We start from the raw sequence: 23,646 nt of genomic DNA on the forward strand, positions 1-23,646 counted from the left end.
GAGGATGAGTACCTCCGTCTTGTCCGAGTTCAGCTTCAGACGGCTGTTCCTCATCTAGTCGGCGACAGCCTTCATTCCCTCATGGAGGTTGGTTTTGGCAGTGTGTGGATCCTTGGTGAGGGAGAGGATGAGCTGGGTGTCGTTGGCGTAGGAGATGATGTTGAGGTCGTGCTGGCGGGTCACTTGTGCGAGGGGGGCCATGTAGATGTTGAACAGCGTCAGGCTGAGGGATGAGCCCTGGGGGACGTCACAGATGATGTTGGTGGCTTCGGATCGGACGGGTGGGAGGCGGACACTCTGGGTTCTGCCGGAGAGAAAGGACGTGGTCCAGTCAAGGGCTTTCTCTTGGATACCGTCTTCTAGGATGCGTGTCTTTAGAGTGCGATGGCAGATCGTGTCAAAGGCGACTGACAGGTCCAGGAGGATGAGGGCTGATATTTTGCCGTTGTCTAGTTGGCGCCTGATGTCGTCTGTGGCGGCGATGAGGGCTGTCTCAGTGCTGTGGTTTCGTCTGAATCCAGACTGGGACGGGTCCAAGATGTTGTTGTCTTCCAGGTGACGGGCCAATTGCGTGTTGACGATTTTCTCGATGACCTTTGCCGGGAACAGGAGCAGGGAGATGGGCAGGAAGTTCTTGAGGTCCTTGGGGTCCGCCTTGGGCTTCTTGAGGAGGGCGTTGATTTGGGCGTGCTTCCAGCTTTCCGGGAATGTCGCTTTTTCGAAGGAGATGTTGATGAACTTTCGTAGTTGGGGTGCGATGGCTGCGTCTGCTTTGTTGAATACGTGGTGTGGGCACGGGTCTGACGGAGATCCTGAGTGGATGGAGTTCATGACTTTGCGTGTAACGTCGTTATGGACGTAGGACCAGGAAGTCAGGTGGATGGCGCTGGTGGTGTTCCCAGGGGAGGTGGAGTCTGGCATAGTCGGCGGTTGTGGTGTTGAAGCGGTCGTGGATGTCAGCGATCTTGCGGTGGAAGACGATGGCCAGCGAGTTGTACAATTCTTGTGAGGGCGGAATGACGTTGCCGTTGGCGCTGGGGTAGGAGAGCTCTTTTGAGGTGGTGATGTCTGCGGGTGGCGTCCTTGTGGGCTGCGCGGTTGTCCGGTGTGCTTTCGTGGAGCCATATTTTCTCCAGTTTCCGGCATGTTTGGAGGTCTGGAGCTCGTTGGTGAACCAGGTGGCATTCTTGCTGGCGTGGCTGTTGAAGGGTTTCTTGAGCGGGGCGAGGGTGTTGGTGTAGTTGTCGATCCACTGTCTGAGGTTGCAGGCTGCGGCGTCTGGGTTGGTGGGGTCGTGGGTGGGTTCTGGTCGAGGGGGGTGATCAGCCGGTCTTCTGTGACTTTGCTCCAGCAGCGGCGAGCCAGCGGTTGGGTGCGGTGGTGCGTGGTTGGTTTCTTGAAGGAGAAATTAATGCAGTGGTGGTCAGTCTAGTGGAGTTCGGTGGTGTGGTCGAAGGCGATGCGGGTGCCTGTGGAGAAGACGGGGTCTAGCATGTGGCCGGCGGCGTGGGTGGGTGCGGTGACGAGTTGTTTGAGGCCAATGTTGGCGAGGTTGTCGATCAGGGTGGCGGAGTTGGCGTCGTTGTTGTTCTCGAGGTGGAAGTTCAGGTCCCCGAGGAGGATGTAGTCCGTGGAGGCAAGTGCGTGGGTGCTGGCGAGGTCGGCGATTAAGTCGCTGAACTGAGCCTGGAGTCCGGGGGGTCTCTAGATGAGTGTTCCTCTGAGGGAGGTGTTGGGGTCGGTGTGGATACGGAAGTGCTGGTGTTCGGCGGTGTGGAGGGTATCATCTGCGTCGGTGGCGACCTTGAGGGTGGACTTCTGGACGATGGCTATTCCTCCTCCGGTTCCGTTGGCGCGATCCCTGCGGGTGATCTTGTAGCCGTCCGGGATGGCTATGGCGATGTCGGGTGCCGAGGAGTCGTTCCACCAGGTCTTGGTCAGGAAGGCCACGTCTGGGGCGGAGGTGTCGAGCAGATCCCAGAGCTCGACGGCGTGTTTGCGTGCGGAGCGGGTGTTGATGAGTATGCAGCAGAGGTGGTTGGGTCCTGTCCTTGGAGGTTTGGTGGTTCTGTCGCAGGTGAAGCTGCAGGTGCGGCAGGAGAAAGGTCCGTGGGTCCGTTTTGGAGTGGCCTGGAAGCAGGTGTAGTTTTGGCCGGCGTTGAGTGCGTGCAGGCTGCTGGTGTCGTAGGGTAGTCTGGTGTCGTGACGTTTGCGGGGTCCAGGGGTTCTGGCGCTGGGTGCGGTCCAGGCGCAGACGGGCGCAGATGGGCGCAGATGGGCGCAGACGGGCTTGCCTTAGGCGCGGCTTAGGCACGCCAGAGGCGCAGCCGCGCAGCTGCCGCCATTTGGAGGGGAGCTGGGATTGAGGAGCAGCTGGGAGGCGGGAGGCAGGGTGTGGCGAAAGGGCGCGGGGCGGGGCCGCAGGGGCGGGAGGTGAGCAGTGGGAACTGGGGTGAGGGGAAAATCAGGGGCAGCGAGGGGGACAGAAGGCAAGAAAACGAGCACAATCAGGGGGCAGAAGGCAAGAAAAACTAGCACAATAAGGGGGGCAGAGGCAAGAAAAACAAGCACAATCAGGGGGCAGAGGCAGGAAAAACTATCACAATCAGGGAGCAGAGGCAAGAAAAACAAGCACAATCAGGGGGCAGAGGCAGGAAAAACTATCACAATCAGGGAGCAGAGGCAAGAAAAAACTAGCACAATCAGGGAACAGAGGCAAGAAAAAACGAGCACAACTAAGGAACAGAGGCATGAAAAAAAAAAAATCAGGAGGCAGAGGCAGGAGAAACGATCACAATCAGGGGGGCAGAGGCAAGAAAACAAGCACAACCAGGGGGGCAGAAGCAGGAAAAACTATCACAATCAGGGGGCAGAGGCAGGAAAAACGATCACAATCAGGGGGGCAGAGGCAAGAAAAAACAAGCATAATCAGGGAACAGAAGGCAGGGTCAGGACACACAGGCGGAGCTGTGTGGTGGGGGAGCGACCTACCAGCAAGGTTAAGGGTCGCTGCTTTTAGTAGAGAAGAGACGGAAAGAGCTCATTGAGGAGAGCAAGAACAAACGGCGCCCTTAAGAAGATAAAATGAGCATTATAAAACACATGGTAGCCATGCATAACAGTCTCCTCGGTTCTCTTAAGTCCAAATGAGATAAAAATCTGAAATATGGCAAAAGTCATCAGACTGGACTGCCTACACAGAAAGCAGACAATTCCCCATGAATCAGCTCTCCAGACACTGAGCAGCGTATGGATGCTGCTGCAATGGAGAATGCAAGTGCTTGAAGCTGGTGAACAGGGGTTCAAGTCTTGGCGGAAGGCTCAACGTCCGTTGTGCCAGGTAAATCAATGAATCTTCCTGTGTCCCTGCAACCTGTGTTCGTGTACAGCGTTCCTATTCCGATACAGTTTAACAAACAGGAGAGGACTGGTGCATGTTCACAGACAGACAGGTGCAGTGGGTGTGTGTTATAATTCAATTCAGGAATCAAATAAATTAAGATGGTATTTATTATCCAGCACAGCATTAACAGCCTCTCTGCTACAAGATCCAGATGCAACTCGCTCTGTCTTCCTCAACCACCTTCCAGAATACAGAATGTTATTAGAATGTAAACAAGGTGTACAGGCAAGCATCTCAGGAACAAGATGATGTCACATAAGCAGAGATAAATGAACATAAAAGAAATATGATAAAGGATGTAACATATCCCCCTTTTCCATAAAGCAAACATAAATGTTCAAATGTAATCTCTAAACCTAGTTGGCCTATTTCTTACACGGACATTTTGCTTGATCCTTGAAGATATTGTGTCATCAACATTCTGTCCTAAAACATCAGTGTTAGATTTAAATCTAGAACTAGAACCATAGACAAAATTATTACACTTGGCAATTCTCCTTGCATTCCACAATTTTCCATCTTGAGTAATTACAGAATTACTAAACACTTTTTCGATTTGTATAGGCTTACCAAATTTACATGAACCTTTCATCATCAGACCTGTTCTCATAATCCTCACCCAATCCCCCACAACAAGTTTTGACCTTCCATTTTTTATTGTACCAACCCATGGTCTTGATTTGCTTCGCCTCTACTCTCCTAGCTGTATCATGTACACATTCCTTAATGTCCAATTTATCTTGGCATTTACTTTTTAAACCACCATGGACAGATTTTTGAAGCTGGATCTCTTCCCTTTAGTAACTTAAAGGGGCTAAGTTCTGTTGTAGAATGAGGTGTAATTCGATAAACCCACAACCTTTCTCTTAACTCATTCTTCCATTCTCCACGTGTTCTCACCGCATCTGTTACATAGGACTTCAACACCCTATTAAATCATGTGGCTCATATAATGACGTACACTTGTGTGTAATTCCATGTGCTTTTAAAAAATTCTCCATCTCTATTGATTTCAATTGCACTCCATTATCCATTACTAACACAGAAGGGCATCCTTATCGAGCAAAAATGTCTTTAAAGAAAATAATCACCGCATTAGTAGTAGCATTAGATACAAATTTTACTTCGGGTGGGAATCAATCAAACCTAATGTATATTGTGAATTCTCAGGTAAATTCTTAAATGGGCCCGAAATATCCAAGGCTAACTTTTGCCACGGCATGTCTGGCCACTTAACCACTTTTAAAGGTGGAACATTAGTTCTGAGCATTTTTTCACTTGACACACACTCTTCACATTCTCCTATAACCCTATCTATAAATGCATCCATTCCTGGCCACCAAAAGAAACTTCTAATCAACCTCTTCATACAAGATATGCCAGGATGCGTCTTATGAGCCAACTTAAGAATGACATCTTGTATACCTTGTGGTGGGACAGACTTGCCTGACTTAAACAGAAAATCATTTTCCCATTCCAATTCATCTGCCACTCTTGCAAAAGGTAAGAGCTCTTCTTTAATTAAAAATTTTTAGGCCATCCTTCCATCACATATTTCTTAAGAGTACTCCACCTATCATCTATCCTTACACAACTGTCCCACTTCTCCTCTCTAATTTCTTGAAACTGGTCACCCATCACATCAGCTATCGTTACAATAAATTCTCCTTCCTTAACCACATCTACCTTATCTTGTTCACACGGCAAACGAGACAGAAAATCAGCAGTGACATTTTTTTTTCCTGGAACATATCTGTGCTAAAATTGTATTCCTGCAATCTTGAAGATAACCTCGCAATTCTGGCTGTAGAATGCCATCTGCCACCAGTAGACAATATATTAACCAATGGTTTATGATCTGTTCTCAGGGTGAACCTACAACCCCACACATATAGCCTAAAATGTTCCACCGCATACACACACGCGAGTAATTCTCTCTCAATTGCTGCATATTTCCGTTCACACTCATTAAGTGTGCGTGAAGCAAAAGCTACGTTCCATTCTTCTTTTCCTTCTCTTTGTGACAAAATTCCTCCTAAACCATATAAACTGGCATCCACCGTGATTATACACTCTTTCTTCATTCTAAAAGGTTTCAATGTGGGTGCATTAACTATATCCCTCTTTATACACTCAAAAGCTTCTTCTTGTTCATTTGACCACACATATTTCACATTTTGTCTTACTAAAGCCCGCAATGGTTCCATTTTGGTCGCAAAGCTTTCCACAAACTTACTGTAATATTCACACATACCTGTGAATGATAACAATTGATCCTTGTTTACTGGTGATGGAGCTTTGACAATAGCGTCTACATTAGTCTTCTTCGGGACAATACCATTTCCAGACAATGTATGACCCAAATATTCAACTGTACGTTTGAACAGCTTACACTTATGTGCCTTTAATGTAAGTCCATGACTCTCTAATCTCTTGCAAACTTCATTTAAATGGCATACATGCTCAGTTTCATCCCTTGAAAAAATCAAAATATTGTCCTGAAAATATTTGACATATTCATCCAAATCTCTAAAAATCAGAAACATTACTCTTTGGAAGACTGACGCAGCTGATGCCAGGCCAAATGGCATCCTCGTATATTGGTATAGACCAAAAGGCGTGATAAACGCTGTGAGCTTCTTTGACTCCTCCTTAAGTTCTATTTGGTGATATGCTGAACGTAAATCTAACGTTGAAAAGATCTGGGCTCCCTCAAACATTGATACCACTTCATTAATGTTTGGCAATGGGTGACAATCTATGATAATATTAGAGTTGAGAGCTCTTAGGTCTACACACACTCTCAACTTTTGATCAGGTTTGCGGACCAAAACTATGGGAGAAACCCACTCAGCTGATTCAATTGTTTCAATAATCCCCTCATCCAATAACTCTTTTAACATTTCCTTCAGTTATTGTCTTACACTTATTGGAACTCCCCTAATTTTTTGTTTGATGGGTGTAGCATTTTCCTTTAAGACAATTTTATGAGAGAAATTCTTTAACTTTCCCAACCTGTCACAAAACACATTCTTGAAGCTGTTTATCAAAATCTTCTCCTTGTCAATGCACTTATCATTGTTACCAATAGTGGCAACCTGATTATATAGTGTGTCATCACATAAAGTCACAGGTTCCTTTGCTCTCGGATTCAATATAATTCCTAATTTATATTGATCACGCCACCCTAGGACATTAACCCCTTTCCTTGCAATGTACAATTTAATTACAGAACATCTATGTTTAAAGTGAATATTTACTTCAAAATAACCCTCAACTTCAACCTGATTCCCTTCAAAACTTACAGCCATAATATCAGATGGTACTAAATTCTCTAAAAACAACTGTTTGTTCAATTTCTCTAAAAAGTATTGCTGTGTGATGATTGTCCAAGGAGACCCTGAATCTACCATCAACACTATATCTACTCCACAGACTTTAAGATCACTATTGGGTGATTTCCTAATCTGATCCGGAACTCCATCAATAATGGAAACAACAAACCCCTTACCTACACTGTCTGCATTATGTACTGTATTAGGTATCATTACTTCGTTATTTACAACATAAGATACTGCTCCTCTAGAAGGTGTGACATTACGTCTAATATCCCTACATACACTTGTAAAATGTCCTAGTCTACCACAGTTCCTACATCTTTGTTAATTGCAGGACAACCCGGAAAGGACGCCAAATGAAACTTATTACCACATCTAAAACAAACCGTCATATTCCGTGATGGACTTTGAACATTTCTGTACATATTCGTGCTCAACCCCCCTCTATAATTGTGTTGAAAACGTGTAGGCTGTTGTTGCATTTGGTTCTCATTTTTTTGTTTAACATAACAAACCTCCTCCTCTGTTGTTTTTTTATTTGCATTGTCTTTGACAACCTCCATCCATTTTTCCGATTGTTCTAATGCCTTTGCTTCTGAAATAGCTTCAGCTAAACTAGGGTTTCCTAAAACCCATAACCTTTCTTGTATTTTTTTATTCTTAACATGTACTATGATCTGATCTCTTATCATTTCATCCGTTAGCAACCCAAAGTTACAATGCAAGGATAACAATCTTAATCCTGTAAGGAAATCATCAAAGTTTTCATCATCTTTTTGCGATCTGGTATAGAACTTAAATCTATTTAAAGCAATACTTGTAACAGGCTTAAATCTTTTTTCTATTCTTAATAAATCTTCATTATATACATTCATGTTATCTCCACTTCCATCACTCTGTGATGTAATTTGAGGCAAGGATCTGAAAATAACTTGCCCCTCCGATCCCAAGCAATGTAAGAAAATGCTTTTCTTTCTTTCTGCCCCCATGCGTTCGCCATCTATAGCCTTCATATACGTAATACATTTCTCTTTCCATCTTGCCCAGGGCATGGGGGGGGGTCACCTTTGGACTGTAAAAATTTTGCTTGGGGGTCAAATTGCATGTTTAAGTTATATTTAAAAATATAATAACTTGCAGTACTAAACACAGTTAACACTCTAATACATGTAAATATAGATAATAAGTAATACTTATTACTCTGTCATTTTTAAACCTTAGAACGTTTTAAAACTCCCAAAAACTTAACAAAATTGAAGCACAACACTGTGAATAAGAAAGAAACCCATTAAAAATCCTTTTTGTAGAGTTAAAATAACCTTTTGTCAAACTTTAAAATTAAGGGAAGGGAATTGAGGGACAGGGAAGTATTAGCAGTAGGAGGGGGAGGGCTGAGTTTAGTGTTTACTCAAAGAGGGCTTCAGTGAACCAGTCTAAAAGTCACTCACCCTGTGTTGCATTCATCTCAAGCGCCTCATACTCAGGCAGGTTATGAGACAGTACAATAGTTGCTACTATCTCACTGTAGGTGGGAAAGCTTCATTAGGAATAGGTCTTGAACACCCACTGACCCAGTCCAGGCTCGGGCCACCAAGAAAGGCGGGTCTGGGTTCTCAATTATAAAACTCTAGCTAGCGGCTGTCAGGCAGAGGCTGCAGCAAAGGAGCGAACTTACGAGAACCAACTACCTGAAAGGAATGCAGTTCACCACCTCCCCCCCTAACTTTGCGGCTGAACAAAACAAAGAAATGGATACAGATGAGCTATTGCACCCAGATACATAACACGTTAGAATTGATCTCCCCTGCCTTTGCTCACTGAATGAGAAAAGCTAAAAGAAACTGAAGTAGATAAATCAGCAGTCAAACATAACAAGCCATTCCCCCTTTGAAGTACACAGGTTGCTGCCCAAAACATACACATACATGATTGAATTCAGCTGCCTTCCACGCAACCCACAACAGCACAATATCAGCTGCCTAATCATAAACATGGTGTGCGCAGCTCTGAGGTCAGGGGTGCCGCAACACGCGCGCTAGAAAATGAGATGTCCGACGCTGCTTTGGAATGAATAATCAAAATGCATTATAAGTGGGCATTTCAAAGGAGTATCAGCCATCTAAAATGCTGATATCGAAGGAAGAGGATGTGGCATGAGGGCCAGAGCGGCCAAACATGAAGCTGGAAAACAGGGTGTGGGTCACGGCGGGATGCTCAACATCCTGTTTTTTTCTGAGTAAGTCAGGTAATCTCTCTGTGTCCCTCTGTATTGCAACTTGTTCTGTAATGTGCTCAGATACCTTGGAGTGGAGTTCGTACTATGCCAAATATTTTTTAAAGGAACGAACAGCGGGAGGGGGTAGTAAACAGAGGGAGTGTGCTAAATAACAGTGGGAGAGGGGAGGAAAATAGAGCGAACACTCGTAATGGAGTGTGGGCAATATATTTAAAAATAAATCCTCCCACTTTGAAGTAAGATAAACAAAATTGTAAACAGGCGCCCTGTTGACCCTGTTGATGAGGAAGGGAAGAAGACGCACAGAGAGCAGGGGAACAGGCCCCGTGCTGAGCAAGGGAAACAAAACACTCACACTTGGGGGAAGTGCTAGTCACTGAGCCAGGATATAACATAGAGTCAGTGGAAGTGTACAAGTCCTGGGGCACTGCTCTGTGGAACTTAACAACTGACATAACAGGTAGGACAAAGGGACAAGATTAACCACTTACAAACAAGGAATTATTAAGTACACTGATACTGACAAATGAAAAACAGAGGGAGGACTGTAAAACCACAAAATAGAATACAACATGTCTCGAAGACACAGGCGCAAGCGCTCTCCAGGCACGACCTAAAAATGAGCGTACGCTAAAGTCATGTTTCACCTGTGGGCATTGCAAACTGGTATAACTAAATCTTGCCCCTGCCCTCACAAGGTACCCTGATGAGGTCCCTACAGCCTTAACCTTCTATCAGCAGGCATTTCAGCCATTGTGGTTATGTCAATGTGAAAGCAGAGAACTGTATGGCAGACATTTTTCCCCATAACACCTCCCACGTATAACGGGCAAGGCCTCCAAAGTGTCCCAATCTTCAAAAATAACTAATGTCCCCAATTTAGCAGAGTCAATTTCAGTAATATTTCTGTCAGGGACTGCTGTTGTGCCCACACTGGTAGGAGGGTAGTCACACCGCCTTGCCTTTGAATCCATAACTCGGCTAAGTGACAAGTGAGTTTTTAATGGTGAAGATGTTGGCGGCTCAACCACAGCTAAATTTGTGTTTCTAGTAACAATAACCTAGGTCCTGTTTGTTCAGCCTCTTCTCTATGTTATATCAGGCCCTTTACCGGAGTACTCCTGAGCTCAAAGTTGCGGGGAAACCACAAACATCACTTTAACACTTGCAAAGGCATCACAGGGTCAGGTTTCTTCTGTAGGGAACAGAAAGACCCCCGCAGCTGCAGTGCAAGCTTCACTCACACCCACAACAGGTCAGGGCAGCATCTCTGCTAGCTTTACACTCTGTAAGAAAGTGAATTATTAGTTGGAGTGGATGGTAGTACACCACAACTAATGAAATCAGTAATCTGTTAGGTCAAGGCAAAGTTTTCAGCACTTTAAACCACAGCTCAACCCCTGGTAGCTATGGCATGGAGCTCTCCGACTTACCTTACAGAAAATATGAAAAGCATAAATGAGTAAAAAAAAACAGTTACAAAGTCAAAAATACAACACAAAAATCCCTCTCCAATTTATAAAAAATGTGTAAACATCTAGTAAACCGAGTGACAAAAATTCAATTGAGGAAACCTGAGATAGGATTTTTTTTTTCTTTAAATCAAAAGAGAAGTGGCAAAAAAATGCAAAGTGCTAATAGTAGTTACTTTTTGTGGGTGATCGACCCAAGTACCATTTCAGGGTTACTGCGATGGAGTGTGGGTCGGATACGCCAAGCACTATTTTCCCCATTATCTTAGAACTTAGGTTGTTTTTCAGACTTCAGAATCCTCACTGAGAGCCTGTTAAAATGGATTCCCTACAGTCAGGTTAGGGACGATAGTGATTCTAATCCTCTTAGGTTGGTGTATAGAGCACATGTCCAAAGAAGAGAAGGCGGTCCTAGAGACTAGAAGTTCTGAGGCTTGAGCGTCAGAAACTAAGGATTAGGACAACCAGGTCTGCCTAGGTGGCCTGAGTACAGACTCAGGGTGTTGGTTACTGTCTGGGGATGTTTGTGGATTAGGTTAATGTTCTTATTAACAAATACATCTGACAGATTCCTTCATAAATCTAGCGAAGACAAGCATACTTGGCCTTTATTAGCTTGGCTTAGGAAAGGTCTGTCTATCATCAAGCCACACAACAGCCACATCATCTAGGTAGTTGTGGACAGATTCTGTAGATTCCTCGATACAGGAGGTGTGTAAGCAGTAATGATACTGCACCAACTCATTCAGCAACTACTCATTGTCTATTAAGGTTTCCCCATTGTTCGCTATCTATGTGTGAAATACTAGTTCTCTCCACTTCATCCCAAGCAACGAGGCCAAGGTCCTGCCAGGCCTCTCACTATCGCCGTACTATCTGGTTAGTGCATATTTACCTAGGAAATTTCACATGCCTGTCAGCCGGGTTGCAGTAGCCTTGTAAAATCTGGTGTTGTTTCTTCCTGTACAACTGTTGGAGCATTTGTGTTACAGAGTTCTCAGATGTTGGAATCTCTGATTTTAGGTGTGTGAGTGGACTTCGAATATCTGTCAATATGCCTCCATGTTTGGCTATTTGGCATTCGATGGTGTAGTGTAACTAGTTCAAAAAGGACAATTGAAGGACAGACTGCAGAACAATGTCATACATTCACCCCAGTACAGAGATCAGGGCCTAAATCCATCGTTTTTTTGTTCACTATGCCATTCAAGTTTGGACCCAGCCATATACAAATAAGGTGTGACGCTGCACCCAATGGGAACAGTCCAGCCCGAACTGCCAGGCTAGGTGCTCCCTAGACTGGAGACATGCACCCTAGGACCGGTTTCGGGCTTTCAGCCCTCATCAGCCTGGATAGCTTGACCCCAGTGGCATGGAGAGCAGGGGACCCATGTCTAGGCATACCCATCCCACTCAGCGTGACAAATGCAAAAAGAACAATTGATGGACAGAATGCAGAACAATGTCATACATTCACCCCAGTACAGAGATCTGGGCCTAAATCGATCGTTTTTTTGCTCACTGTGCCATTCTAGTTTGGACCTAGTCATATGCAAATCAGTCTTGACCCTGAGCCCAATGAGAACAATCCAGCCCAAACTGCCAGGCTAGGTCTTCCCTGGACCGGAGACAAGGGAGGACCTGGCTTGGCAGTTCGGGTAGGACTGTTCCCACAAGAAACAGGGTCAAGACTGATTTGCATTCGTCTGGGTCCAAACAGGGGTTGTGTGGTGAGCAAAAGAATGATGGATTAAACCCAGATCCTTGTGACTGGGGGTGAATGTCTGCATTGTCCAGCATTCCGTCCATCAATTGTTTCTTTTGCATGTGGTGTAACTAGTAACAGTAAACAAATTTAACTGAAAGTATTCCAATACAGCCACCCAAAACTCATCCTTAAACACTGGGTCCGACAAGGATCCCTCCAGCACGGTCAGTGTAGTCTAGAGCTTGGAAGTGTAAGTGTAAGTTTGACTGGGGAGTGGTCAGATAATGTGCGGGGAAGGTGTGCTGCCTCAACCATCCAGAATGTAATTTCCTGAGAGGTTAGCTAATAGTTTATTTGTGATGGCAAGTCATGTGGTGTAGACTAAAATGTAAATTCTTGTGCCCATATCACTAGAAACCCACAGAACTCCAGAATATGTTGCAGTGCTTTCACAGATTGCGTGTTATCTGAACGTTGTGTGGCTGAGCAGTGTAGTGTGGGATCAATCACTTGGTTACAGGGCCTTTTCCACACACTATAGAATCAACCTTTGAATTTCTCCATATGGTAAAAATATCCAGAAAGCAGTTGTAGGATGTCAACATTTGGGGTGAGATGAGCTTGTCTGCAAGTTAAGTTGGGGTGTTGTTTGGGATCGTTTTGTAAACAAGCATTGGCAAAGCCAAGAGGTTTTGCCCTTGACCGGTGAGTACTGACGTATTGGTTTTGCCAATGTGGTACTGCTATTAAATGCAATGCAACTGAATCTACAACACTGTAAGGAAGTTTTACCAGACTTTGCCATGATTTAAATCACACAACATCAGATATAAGCAGTTACTGCTTAACTCACTGAGACATCTTGCAAACATACAGTCTGTTTGTTAGTTCGGTGCTCCTTTTTCAGTTGAAACACCTGAACACCATTAGCCTTTTAAGGAGCAACATTGATTGCCATAGTGACACATGACATTGATAGCTTGGGAATCATAGATGATGCCATTTAGAATAAAAAACGAGAAAGACATAAAAATTGGGAAAATGCAGTAAATGTACAAGTCCAAATTAGTGAAAGGAAGGAGGCGGTTAATAACTCCATTACAAGGGGTCACTTGAGAGAGATCTGTTTAGTGTTTGCCATACACGTGCCAAATAAAAACACGCAAAAAGAAACACACAAAAAGAAACACACAAAAAGAAAGTGGGAGGAAATGAAGACTTATCTTTTACTTATTTCAAGAAATCTGCTGCTCCTCCCCGTTTTACAAACTCAGCTGGAGCAAGCCATTTTAAAATACAGCACTCTGTTAATCAACAGGCAATGTACTCATAATACAGGTCCTGACAGCAGTGCAACTTTATTTAGGTGGCAACACTGAATTCCATGAAGTAAAATCACTAAGCGCACAAGGCTGCAACAATTACAGGCGCCTTCTACCATACTTTCATTGCAATTAAACCTCTAAATAAGCATTCAAGTCAAAAACCAGACTCGCTGTAAATTAAAAGTTTCATATTATAAATGTACATCTTTCTGAGAACCCTCTTTCTTAACCGTCCTCTACCAATACAGCAACCTTTCGCTCATTTGTTTAGTCCCAAAAGCGAAGAAATGTCATGTTTGCGAGCTAACCTGCTCCTGCCAGCTGCCTTTATAGAAAATGAAGGTAAGTGTTGTCTTGCTTATTTCTCTATCACTTTCTGTCACGTAGGTACAAACGCGAAATATGAAGAGCAGTAGCAAGAGGGAAGAGTAAGAGATGGGGTGAAAATAGTACGTTTCCCGGCGTCGGCTTGACATCCTCTGATCCTGGGCACATCACCAGTGCATAGCAAATACAAATGACCTTTTACAATGTAATTATTCCTCACATAAAGCATTTTAATGGCAAACTGAGAAACATGCCTTTAATTAAACCAAATCAAAGACCGAAGAAAACAGGAAACTTTAGTGCACGAGGAGACCAGCGAGACCCGAGATGGAGCGCAAAAACCCAGGTCAACAAGGAAGTACAACGACCAATCAATCAATCAGGGGAATTGTAAGCGCACTACTCACCTGTGAGGGTCTCAAGGCGCTGAGCGGGGAGGGAGGGGGGGGGGGCTAGGCTGGGGGAGGGAGGGGGGTCCGTTCAGCCGAAGAGCCACATCTTGAGGGTCTTCCTGAAGGTGTTCCGATGATGGGGTACGAGCAAAAAATAAAAGCAAGTGGAGAGGAATGGGGGGAGGTGGAGAAAATATAGTACCTGCATCAAAGCGGATGGGCACTAGCCGAGTGAGATTCACCTGTGCTTCGTTAGGAAAGGGAGCGACTTATCGGCAACGCTGAGCAATTAGGAGGGAGCAAAGAAGAGTGAGCAAAGAAGAGTGACACTGGACTTAAACAAGCATTGGAAATGCAATAGGTCTCGCATTAGAAAAGTTGGAGCTATTGGTCTTGTAAATGACAAATATTTTATTTATGTGTTTGTTTTTAAAATAGCAAAATTGATAGCTTTGTCATTTACAATGCCAATAGTTATAACTTTGGCGAATGTGACACCAGTAAGCCTGTCATTTAAATGTGCGAACATTAAAAAGGTAAAAGTGTGGCAGCAAGTGCTAAATAAAACAATCTGGTAACAAAAACAGAAAGGGAAAGACGCGAAAAGCTAAGAAGGTTTTGCAAGAGGTCTGCTGCAACAACAATAAAGGTGCTTCACCAAGGTCTGAAAGCGCCACCGATATGAAATAAAGTCACTTCGGCATGCTGTGTGGAGGAGGCGTGAGGGGTGGACATACTGTGTGGGGAGGCGGGAGGGGGCTGAAAGCACAGCTGCTATGAAATAAACAAGCACCCTTATGTATGTCTGACTACTAGGTAATGGAAAATGCAAAACTGCAAGTCTTCAATATCAAAGTACGCTCAGATTGAGTAAACCAGAGAATGCGAAATGCAGGAGACAGAGGTAGGGAAGAGAGTGAAAGACGGACATGCTGATAAATGGCAGAGCATTGAGATAAATCGAGATGCCATGTTCTTTAATGGATATCGCAATTCCCTCTGCGATTGGTGTGTAAAAATTTATGCTTTTGAGAGCGCTAATAGGCTATAACCTTTGAATCACACCCAAGCTCCCCTCAAGGATTGACCATAACAAGATTTCATAACAAGCGGGCAACTGCATACACATTTTTAAATCACGCATAGAACAGAGTGGAGTAGATTAAAAAAAAATGTTCAGCTTCCTTGTTACGATTTCGCCAGGAGGAGGGATCGGGGGTTTAGTGTGGTGACACTGAACATGCAGCAAAGACATGAGCAGTAAATAAACAATATAAATAATAAAAACAAATCATACACATTCGAACGCTAGCAAAGAAAACGGCAAAAAAAACACGCTGCGAGGGGCATGAAGTGGTGTTGAGGGTACGGCTCTGGGAGATTAAGTGACGTTGGGGCAGCGCCTGTATCAGCTGCAGTCAGCGGAAGTAGGAGATGGGGGAGGGAAAGCGCTAGCGGCAAATGGTGACCTGCACAAGTCGTATGGGGGTGGGGGAGCGGGGGAGCAACATGTTGTAAAATATTCCGTGAAGTTGTTGAGACATCAGGGGAGAGCATTCCTTTGAAATCTGAAGCTCAAGCTCTCGGCATTGTTGTGGCAGGTCTGCGAGTGGGGAGGGGGGAAAGGGGAAGGAGAAACGAGAGACACGGCCTAGCGGTCGTGAAAGTGAAAGCAGGGGGTTAATCAAGTTTTAAACAAGAAGAAATGGTAGCAAGATCTAACCTTGTTTAAAATATAAATGCCAAATAACGAAGAACAAATGGTGGTGTAACATGTTTCAAGAAGTCAGAGACTGCACCCCAAAGCCTATCCCACCCGACTTTTCGTACGAATGTGAACAGCCTATATAGGGTCAGTTACTTTAACAAGACGGAGGGCATTGCTGTGGGGAGGGGGGAGAGGAAATGTGACATGGCCGCAGCAGGGGGCGGAGCGGGTAGAGCGGCGATGAGGGAGAGACACAGCCTGGCAGCCGTGAATAGTGTGAAGCAGCAGGGGCCTTTGAAGTGAAGCTAAGCTTCACTTCAAAGGTGTGGGAGCAGTGCGGCTGAGGCAGAGCGCACGCTGGGGGAAGCTTGTGGGGCGGACCGGGAAGAGCTGCTGGGAAACAGATGGCTGGCGATTTGATGCTGTGCACACGCATTTTAGGTTAATGCGCTTGCGCTTTGACCTAAAAGCGCACGGGCCCAGCATCAAATCGCCAGTCTAGTTAAACCTCTGTTTAAGCCCCTAAAGTCTCGCTCCGCTCAATGCGCATTCGCGTTGAGGGGCGAGACCTGAAAATGGTAAGCAGAGGGCGGGATCAAAGTTCTTTATCGCAGCCACCGACGACATCTGAGCCCTGCTCGACAACGGGGAAACAGCGGCACTCATCCTCCTGGACCTCTCTGCAGCATTCAACACTGTCTGCCACCGCACCCTAGTTCAACGCCTCATCAACATCGGAATCCAAGAAGAGGCACTGGAGTGGATCACCTCGTTCCTCGCCGGAAGAACACAGAGAGTCCGCCTCCCCCCGTTTCGATCTGAGGCTACAGAAGTCGTCTGCGGCGTACCTCAAGGATCTTCACTCAGCCCCACCCTTTTCAACGTCTACATGAGACCTCTTGCAGCCATCGCACGCCAACACAACCTCAACATCATCTCCTACGCGATGACACCCAGCTAATCCTCTCCCTCACCAGAGACCCCGACACTGCCAGACCTGCCTACACGAAGGGATGAAAGACGTCGCCGAGTGGATGAAGAACAGCCGCCTGAAATTGAACTCAGACAAGACGGAAGTCCTCATCCTGGGACCATCGCCCTCCGCCTGGGATGACTCCTGGTGGCCCCCCGCCCTGGGCACCGCATCCAAGCCAACAGACCACGCACGCAACCTGGGCTTCATCCTGGACTCCTCACTATCGATGACCAGACAAGTCAACGCCGTCTCCTCATCGTGCTTTCTCACCCTGCGCATGCTCCGCAAGATCTTCCGATGGATCCCGACCGAAACCAGGAAGACGGTCACCCAGGCACTCGTCACCAGCCGACTGGACTATGGAAACAACCTCTACGCCGGAACCACAGCCAGGCTACAGAAAAAACTCCAACGCATCCAGAACGCCTCCGCCCGACTCATCCTGGACATCCCCCGATGCAGCCACATCTCCGGCCACCTGAGAGACCTGCACTGGCTCCCCGTCAACAAGAGGATCACGTTCCGGCTCCTCACCCACGCACACAAATCTCTCCACGACCTGGGCCCCAAGTACCTCAATGACCGCCTGACCTTCTACACGCCCACCCGCCAGCTAAGATCCACCAGCCTCGCCCTCGCCGGAGGAAGATCCTTCTCCTACCTGGCGGCCAAGACATGGAACTCTCCCCCCATCCACCTTCGGCTGACCCAGGACCATCTCGCCTTCAGGAGACAACTCAAGACCTGGCTGTTCGAGCAGTAGCGGACCCCTTCCCCCAAGCGCCTTGAGACCCTACCGGGTGAGTAGTGCGCTATACAAATGTTATGATTGATTGATTGAACAATACTCTCACAAGCAACCACGCATGCACTATGTATGCTCATGCAGGCTCGACTTATCAATGAGGCTGATTTTAGAGATAGTGAGGGTTAACAGGGAGAGCAAATTGAGTTTCATCAAGATGGGTGATGTGATGATAATTCTTCAAGCCCTGGATCAGATATTGTATGGCATGGAGGATGCCCCTGAAGGGTACCAGTGTGGAGTCTGGGAGACCAAGGAGTGGGCATTACCACCATCAAAAAGCAAGAGTAGAAAGGCTTGAACAGCAGTACTGAATTTGCTTTCTGGAAGAAACGGTTTGACTTTCTTTAGAAGAAGGAGCTGGTGTAGACCATGTTTGTTTTTTTGGCAATATGCGCCTTGAAGGAAGGGTTGGTGTTTAGCATGAATCCAAGTGATTTGACATTCTACGAGAGTTGTGGTTTGAAGCTGGGAATGTCCATGTCATTGAGCCAGGTTTGTACTGTATCTTGTTTCTTGTTTTTGGCAAATACTGGAAATCCTGTCTAGGTTGGGTTGAGCTTCAAGTAGGTTCTGGACATCCAGGTATGGATGATGCTCAAGTAGCTTTTGAGGCGTTGGATGTCTGAAGCAGAGTAGAGTTTCACGTAGAGTTGTGCATCATTAGCTTATTGGTGAATCTTGATGCTGTTGTCTGTTAGTAGAGCACAGAGCGGCTCTATGTATGGGTGTGACAAGAGACAGAATGGAGCCCAGTGGGACTCCACATGTATAGGAATCTCTTGTGACCTGCAGGTGCCTATGTAAACGAACAAGTGATGGTTGGAAAGGTAGAAGGAGAACCAACAATGCTGATGAATCCCATTCACGTCTCGAGGGTGTTTATGAGGACTATCAGCTGAGAGGGCCAGCAATGTCAGGAGGCAGGGTCATCTTCATCTGTGGTTGCTTCATCTCACTCTCTTGCATGGCGTTGTGAGGCCCAGGATATGAGCCAGGCCGGGTGAGGACCAGTGTGGTACCCAGTGACTGGGTGAGGACCAGCATGTAACCCAGGGCCTGGTGAGTACCAGCATGAAAATGGGCCTGATAAGGAGCAGTGTGTGATACAGGGACTAGTGAGGACCATCGTGTGAGCTGGACCAGGTGAGGACCAGGTTGAGAGCCAGACCAGGTGAGGACCAGGTTGAGAGCCGGGGCTGGGAGAGGACTAGCGTGAGAGCCGGGGCCGGGTGAGGACCAGCGTGAGAGCCGGGGACGGGGGAGCACCAGTGTGAGAGCCAGGGCAGGGTGGGGACTAGTGTGAGAGCCGGGACGGGTGAGGACCAGCATGAGAGCTGGTGCCAGATGAGGACCAGCGTGTGAGCCCGGGCAGCGTGAGGACCAGTGTGTGAGCCAGGCCGGGTGAGGACCAGTGTGTGAGCCGGGCCGGGTGAGGACAGGCGTGTGAGTTGGGCTGGTTGAGGACCAGCGTGTGAGCCGGTGCAGGCTGAGGACCAGCGTGTAAGCCGGGGCTGGGTGAGGACCAGCTTGTGAGCCGGTGCAGGCTGAGGACCACCGTGTGAGCTGGGGCTGGGTGAGGACCAGCGTGTGAGCCCGGGCAGCGTGAGGACCAGTGTGTGAGCCAGGCCGGGTGAGGACCAGTGTGTGAGCCGGGCCGGGTGAGGACAGGCGTGTGAGTTGGGCTGGTTGAGGACCAGCGTGTGAGCCGGTGCAGGCTGAGGACCAGCGTGTAAGCCGGGGCTGGGTGAGGACCAGCTTGTGAGCCGGTGCAGGCTGAGGACCACCGTGTGAGCTGGGGCTGGGTGAGGACCAGCGTGTGAGCCGGGCCGGGTGAGGACCAGTGTGGGAGCCGGTGCCGGATGAAGACCACCGTGTGAGCCGCGGCCAGGTGAGGACCAGCTTGTGAGCCGGGGTTCGGTGAGGACCAGTTTGTGAGCCGGGGTGGGTGAGGACCAGTTTGTGAGCCGGGGTGGGTGACGACCAGCATGTGAGCCGGGTCCCGGTGAGGACCAGCGTGTGAGCCGGGGCTGGTTGAGGACCAGCTTGTGAACCGGATGCAGGTGAGGACCAGCATGTGAGCCGGGCTAGGTGAGGACTAACCCTGGGCGTAGTTTGCGAAGTAGCGCTACGTGTAGCTACGCGAAGTGCACTTCGCACTACGCGAGCTGCGTGTTGCTACGTGAACTGCATAGTGCACTGTGCAATCTGCAGTTTGCACTGACTGCACAGTGCGGACAAGCATCCGGCACTGTGCAATCAGTGTAAACTGCATCTTGCACAGTGCAAGCGGTCGTTTTCTGCCGCTCAAGTAGATTTCTACTCGAGCAGCAGCTTTCTCAACTCGGACTGCTAATTTCTCATCGCGAGCGGTCGCGAGCATACTCGAACTACACGCAATGAGAAACTTGACCTCCCCTCATTGAGAATCTCGCCATGAGGTTTATTTTCCACGCTCGCGATCGGCAACTTGATGTTGCTGATCGTGAACGAGGTAAAAGTCTCGCCGGGATGTCATTTTGCTTGCTCGCGGTTGCCTACTTGACGTTCAGGACTGCGAGCAAGCAAAAAATGACCGCTGCACTACGCTATGCATGTTTGCACTGTGCTACGTGCAATTTGCGTAGTGCGAAGTAGCGTAAACTTCACAAACTATGCGAGCGTAGCGTAGGGCTTTGCCCAGGATTAGTGAGCACCAGGGTGTGAGCCGGAGCCCAGTGAGGACCAGCGTGTGTGCAGTGGCCGGGTGAGGACCAGTGTGTGAGCCGGGGCCCGGTGAGGATCAGCGTGTGAGCCGGGACCCGGGGAGGACCAGCGTGTGAGCCGGGGCCGGGTGAGGACCAGCTTGTGAGCCGGGGCCAGGTGATGACCAGCGTGTGAGCCGGGGCCGGGTGAGGACCAGCGTGTAAGACGGGGCCCGGTGAGGACCAGTGTGGGAGCTGGGACCGGGTCAGGACCAGCGTGAGGGCTAGTGCCTGACGAGGACCAGCGTGAGACCCGGGGCCAGGTAAGTACCAGCGTGAGAGCCGGGGCCAGGTGAGTACCACTGCATTTAGAAAATCACTATTTGTTAAGAAAAGGCTATTTTTCAAAGAATGAGGGGGAAATCCATCCAAGGTTCCAGCATGGAGCATTTGTCTGGCAGGTAACAGTGCGGTACTAGAAGATTTTGGGATTAATGCACACGGTAGTGTTATTTTAGGTATTTCAAATTATACTGATGATATAAAAACTTTACTGAAACAGAGGTTGCAACAAAATGAACTGCCTCCGTTCAAAGGCTACACCTTCCTTCCAGTCTGTGCCTAAATCAGCTCTTAAAGGGCTTTTGACTGAGGGATGGCACACTGCACAGACTGCATGAATGATAGCTACGCCTAGAGGAGGGCGAGCTAACAACTTACCAGGACGAGCCGAGCCAGAGCCGGGTCGAGTGCCTGGCTTGGCTCTTAGAACCTGTGCACACACCGAGCCCTGGAATTGTTTGCCATGTAAATCCTACAAGAACCATTACGTAAAATATGATACAGTCTCTTCGTAATTCAAAAAAGTGTATTTAACATGTGGACAGTTTCAAATGAATGTGTCACAGTATAGTACTGCACTGAGAAGTACTTAATAAAGTGATAGTTTTTAAAGATTAACTTAAACCACTACCACCCCCCACCCCCCTTCTCTGGTGACAGTGCCAGTAGTGAAATAAGAGGGAGGACAGTTGTCATGTGAACCCCATTAGGTGGTCCAGATTTTCATAGAGAGCAACATTATAGTCAATGGCACTGGAATTACGTGATTGCACGGCCAAAGAGTGTTTCACATAGTTATGGATTGGTCGCATTTGCCATGTAATGCATCAAGAGCTGCATAATCGCATGACGTGTAGCCGCGCAGTGCAGGGCCCTGTGCAAAGGAACCATTATAAACTAGGAGTGTCTGGTTTGGAGAAATACAAACTATGGATTTAGAACATAAGGTAGAGGTTATGGTTGTTTTTTTTACTAATATGTTTTTAATATTATCTTAAGGAACCCTATTTAACAACATTAGAATAATGAACGTTTGGGGAAAAACAACTCCACGTAATAGAAGGGACTGTGACAACAGCAGTAACCCACTGAGCTAGCTAAATAAAACTACAATTATTTGCTCTGCCTGTTACACCGTGGGCTTTGCAGGAGGAGCAGCATTATCCACCGCACTACTCGGAGTCAGACCTGGGACTTGGCAACAAATACATCAATGTAATAATCACCAGTTAAATTGATATGTGTACAATTGCATAGAAAATGCAGGCTCACAACGAACTGCAGTCTAGACAAGACTTTTAAAAATGCAACATAACATCACCCCCGTCCCACACTCACCCCCGCACCCAACCCACCCCCGTCCCCCCACACCCTCGCACAAGCCCCCTCCCCCCCCCCCCCCCTACACCCCTTCTGCTGAACATTGTCATTCTGTATGCTGCAATCAGCCGCAGGACAGACTGACAATGGACAGGTAGAGGTCAGCGCTAGTTCGGGAAGGACTGCTCTAGTGCTGAGGAGAGGAGTGCGCACCCCCAAAAGGGAGCTCTGCAGAGCCCAGAGACTTCTCGCGGGGAGCAACCCCCAAAATTGCAAACAAAAGGCGTCTATAAACGGGATCACCCCGGACAACGGAGGCGAGGCCCGAAGAACGGACAGTCCGTGCAATTTACGAAGGTTACTGGTAACCTTAGCACTCGCCTCCACTGCAGCCCCTGGGCAGGCCTCACCTCCTCTGAACCCGACTGGAAAGCCCCCCAACCCCCTCCCCTCTCGGCAAAGGCCTTACCTCCTCTGCACCCCTCCTGGACAGGCCTCTCTCGGGTGTTGCAGCGACTTTCACAGGAGCTCTCGGTGAAGGTTTCTCATTAGGGACAAAAGCGCCGAGAGTTCAACACACCCCATACAGCGCCTTTGACTCTGCACCGAGCATCGATGCGCTACACACAGGCCCCGAAGAGAGACACTGATCCCCTGGACCTGCCCAGATGCGCCCGTGCCAGACTATGGCTCGTACCGGAGGGCGTTTTAATACCACACACCAGACACTAGGCGCTACACACGAGGCTCGCATTAATCACTCCGAACAAGGAAAAGGACAGAAATTCCCTGATCCATCTTCATCTTTCAGTCCCAGCACCTGGTTACGTGGATGCTGTTGTTGCCCCTCAATTATTCGTCTCCGAAAACGTGACCTTTAACCCAGGAAGTCTACTCTTTTGGAGGAGGCAGACCCTCTCCCCCTTTTTGTTTGACGTCTGTGGTGGCGATCGGGTCTTGTGCAGCTGACATTGTACCCCATTATTAATGCCGGTACTGCTATGGGTATTATACTGTACGCATCTCTTCTACATAATTTGCAATAGTAAATGTTTAATACAAGGCGCCCTGACCCCTTTAGGCCTCGTTCACGCTTTATAAACATCCTAAAATAAATGCAAAATAAAATCATCGATTCAGTGGGAAGACCTCGGCTGTCTCTTCCCCTCAACCCCTGCAGTGCGTTAGGGGGCCCCCTCTTCTCCTTGTGGGAGGGGGGGATGTAATTTATTTTATTTTATTTATTTTATTTATGCGTTTTTATATAGCGCGGACTTTGCCCGAAGGCGTCAGAGCGCTTCACAATAAGAACAGAAAATTACAAATGAACACAATTACAAAAGCAGATGATAAGTTACATGAGGTAAAAGTGACAATTGTGAGCAAACAAAATACATGAGGTAGCAAACAGTGCAATACAGGAGGAACTAGTGACAAGTGTGCAAGTTACAAGAGAAAACAAAGTACAATTAGAGGTATAATACTGCAATATATGCTAGACACTGAGACACAAGCACAAACTTCACGCAGGCAATGGTGCCACTTGTGCAAGTATCAAAAGCAAACAAAATGTTAGAGGTAGCAAACAGTATGTTACAGGAGAAAAGTGA

The 23,646-nt window shown here is 47.3% G+C and overlaps 1 pseudogene across 1 annotated transcript in view; it reads right to left on the reverse strand.

Annotated features, from left to right (window-relative positions):
* Nucleotides 1-22,773, reverse strand: part of LOC147717644 (uncharacterized) — a 50,757-nt pseudogene extending 27,984 nt beyond the window's left edge. Inside the window, exon 1 of the transcript XR_015296082.1 lies at nt 22,506-22,773. The product of XR_015296082.1 is annotated as an uncharacterized LOC147717644 (transcript). The remainder of the gene's footprint in view (nt 1-22,505) is intronic.
* Between the last annotated feature and the right edge of the window lie 873 nt (nt 22,774-23,646).

Source organism: Lissotriton vulgaris, chromosome 5 (assembly GCF_964263255.1).
Source record: "Lissotriton vulgaris chromosome 5, aLisVul1.2, whole genome shotgun sequence".
Classification (NCBI taxonomy): domain Eukaryota; kingdom Metazoa; phylum Chordata; class Amphibia; order Caudata; family Salamandridae; genus Lissotriton; species Lissotriton vulgaris.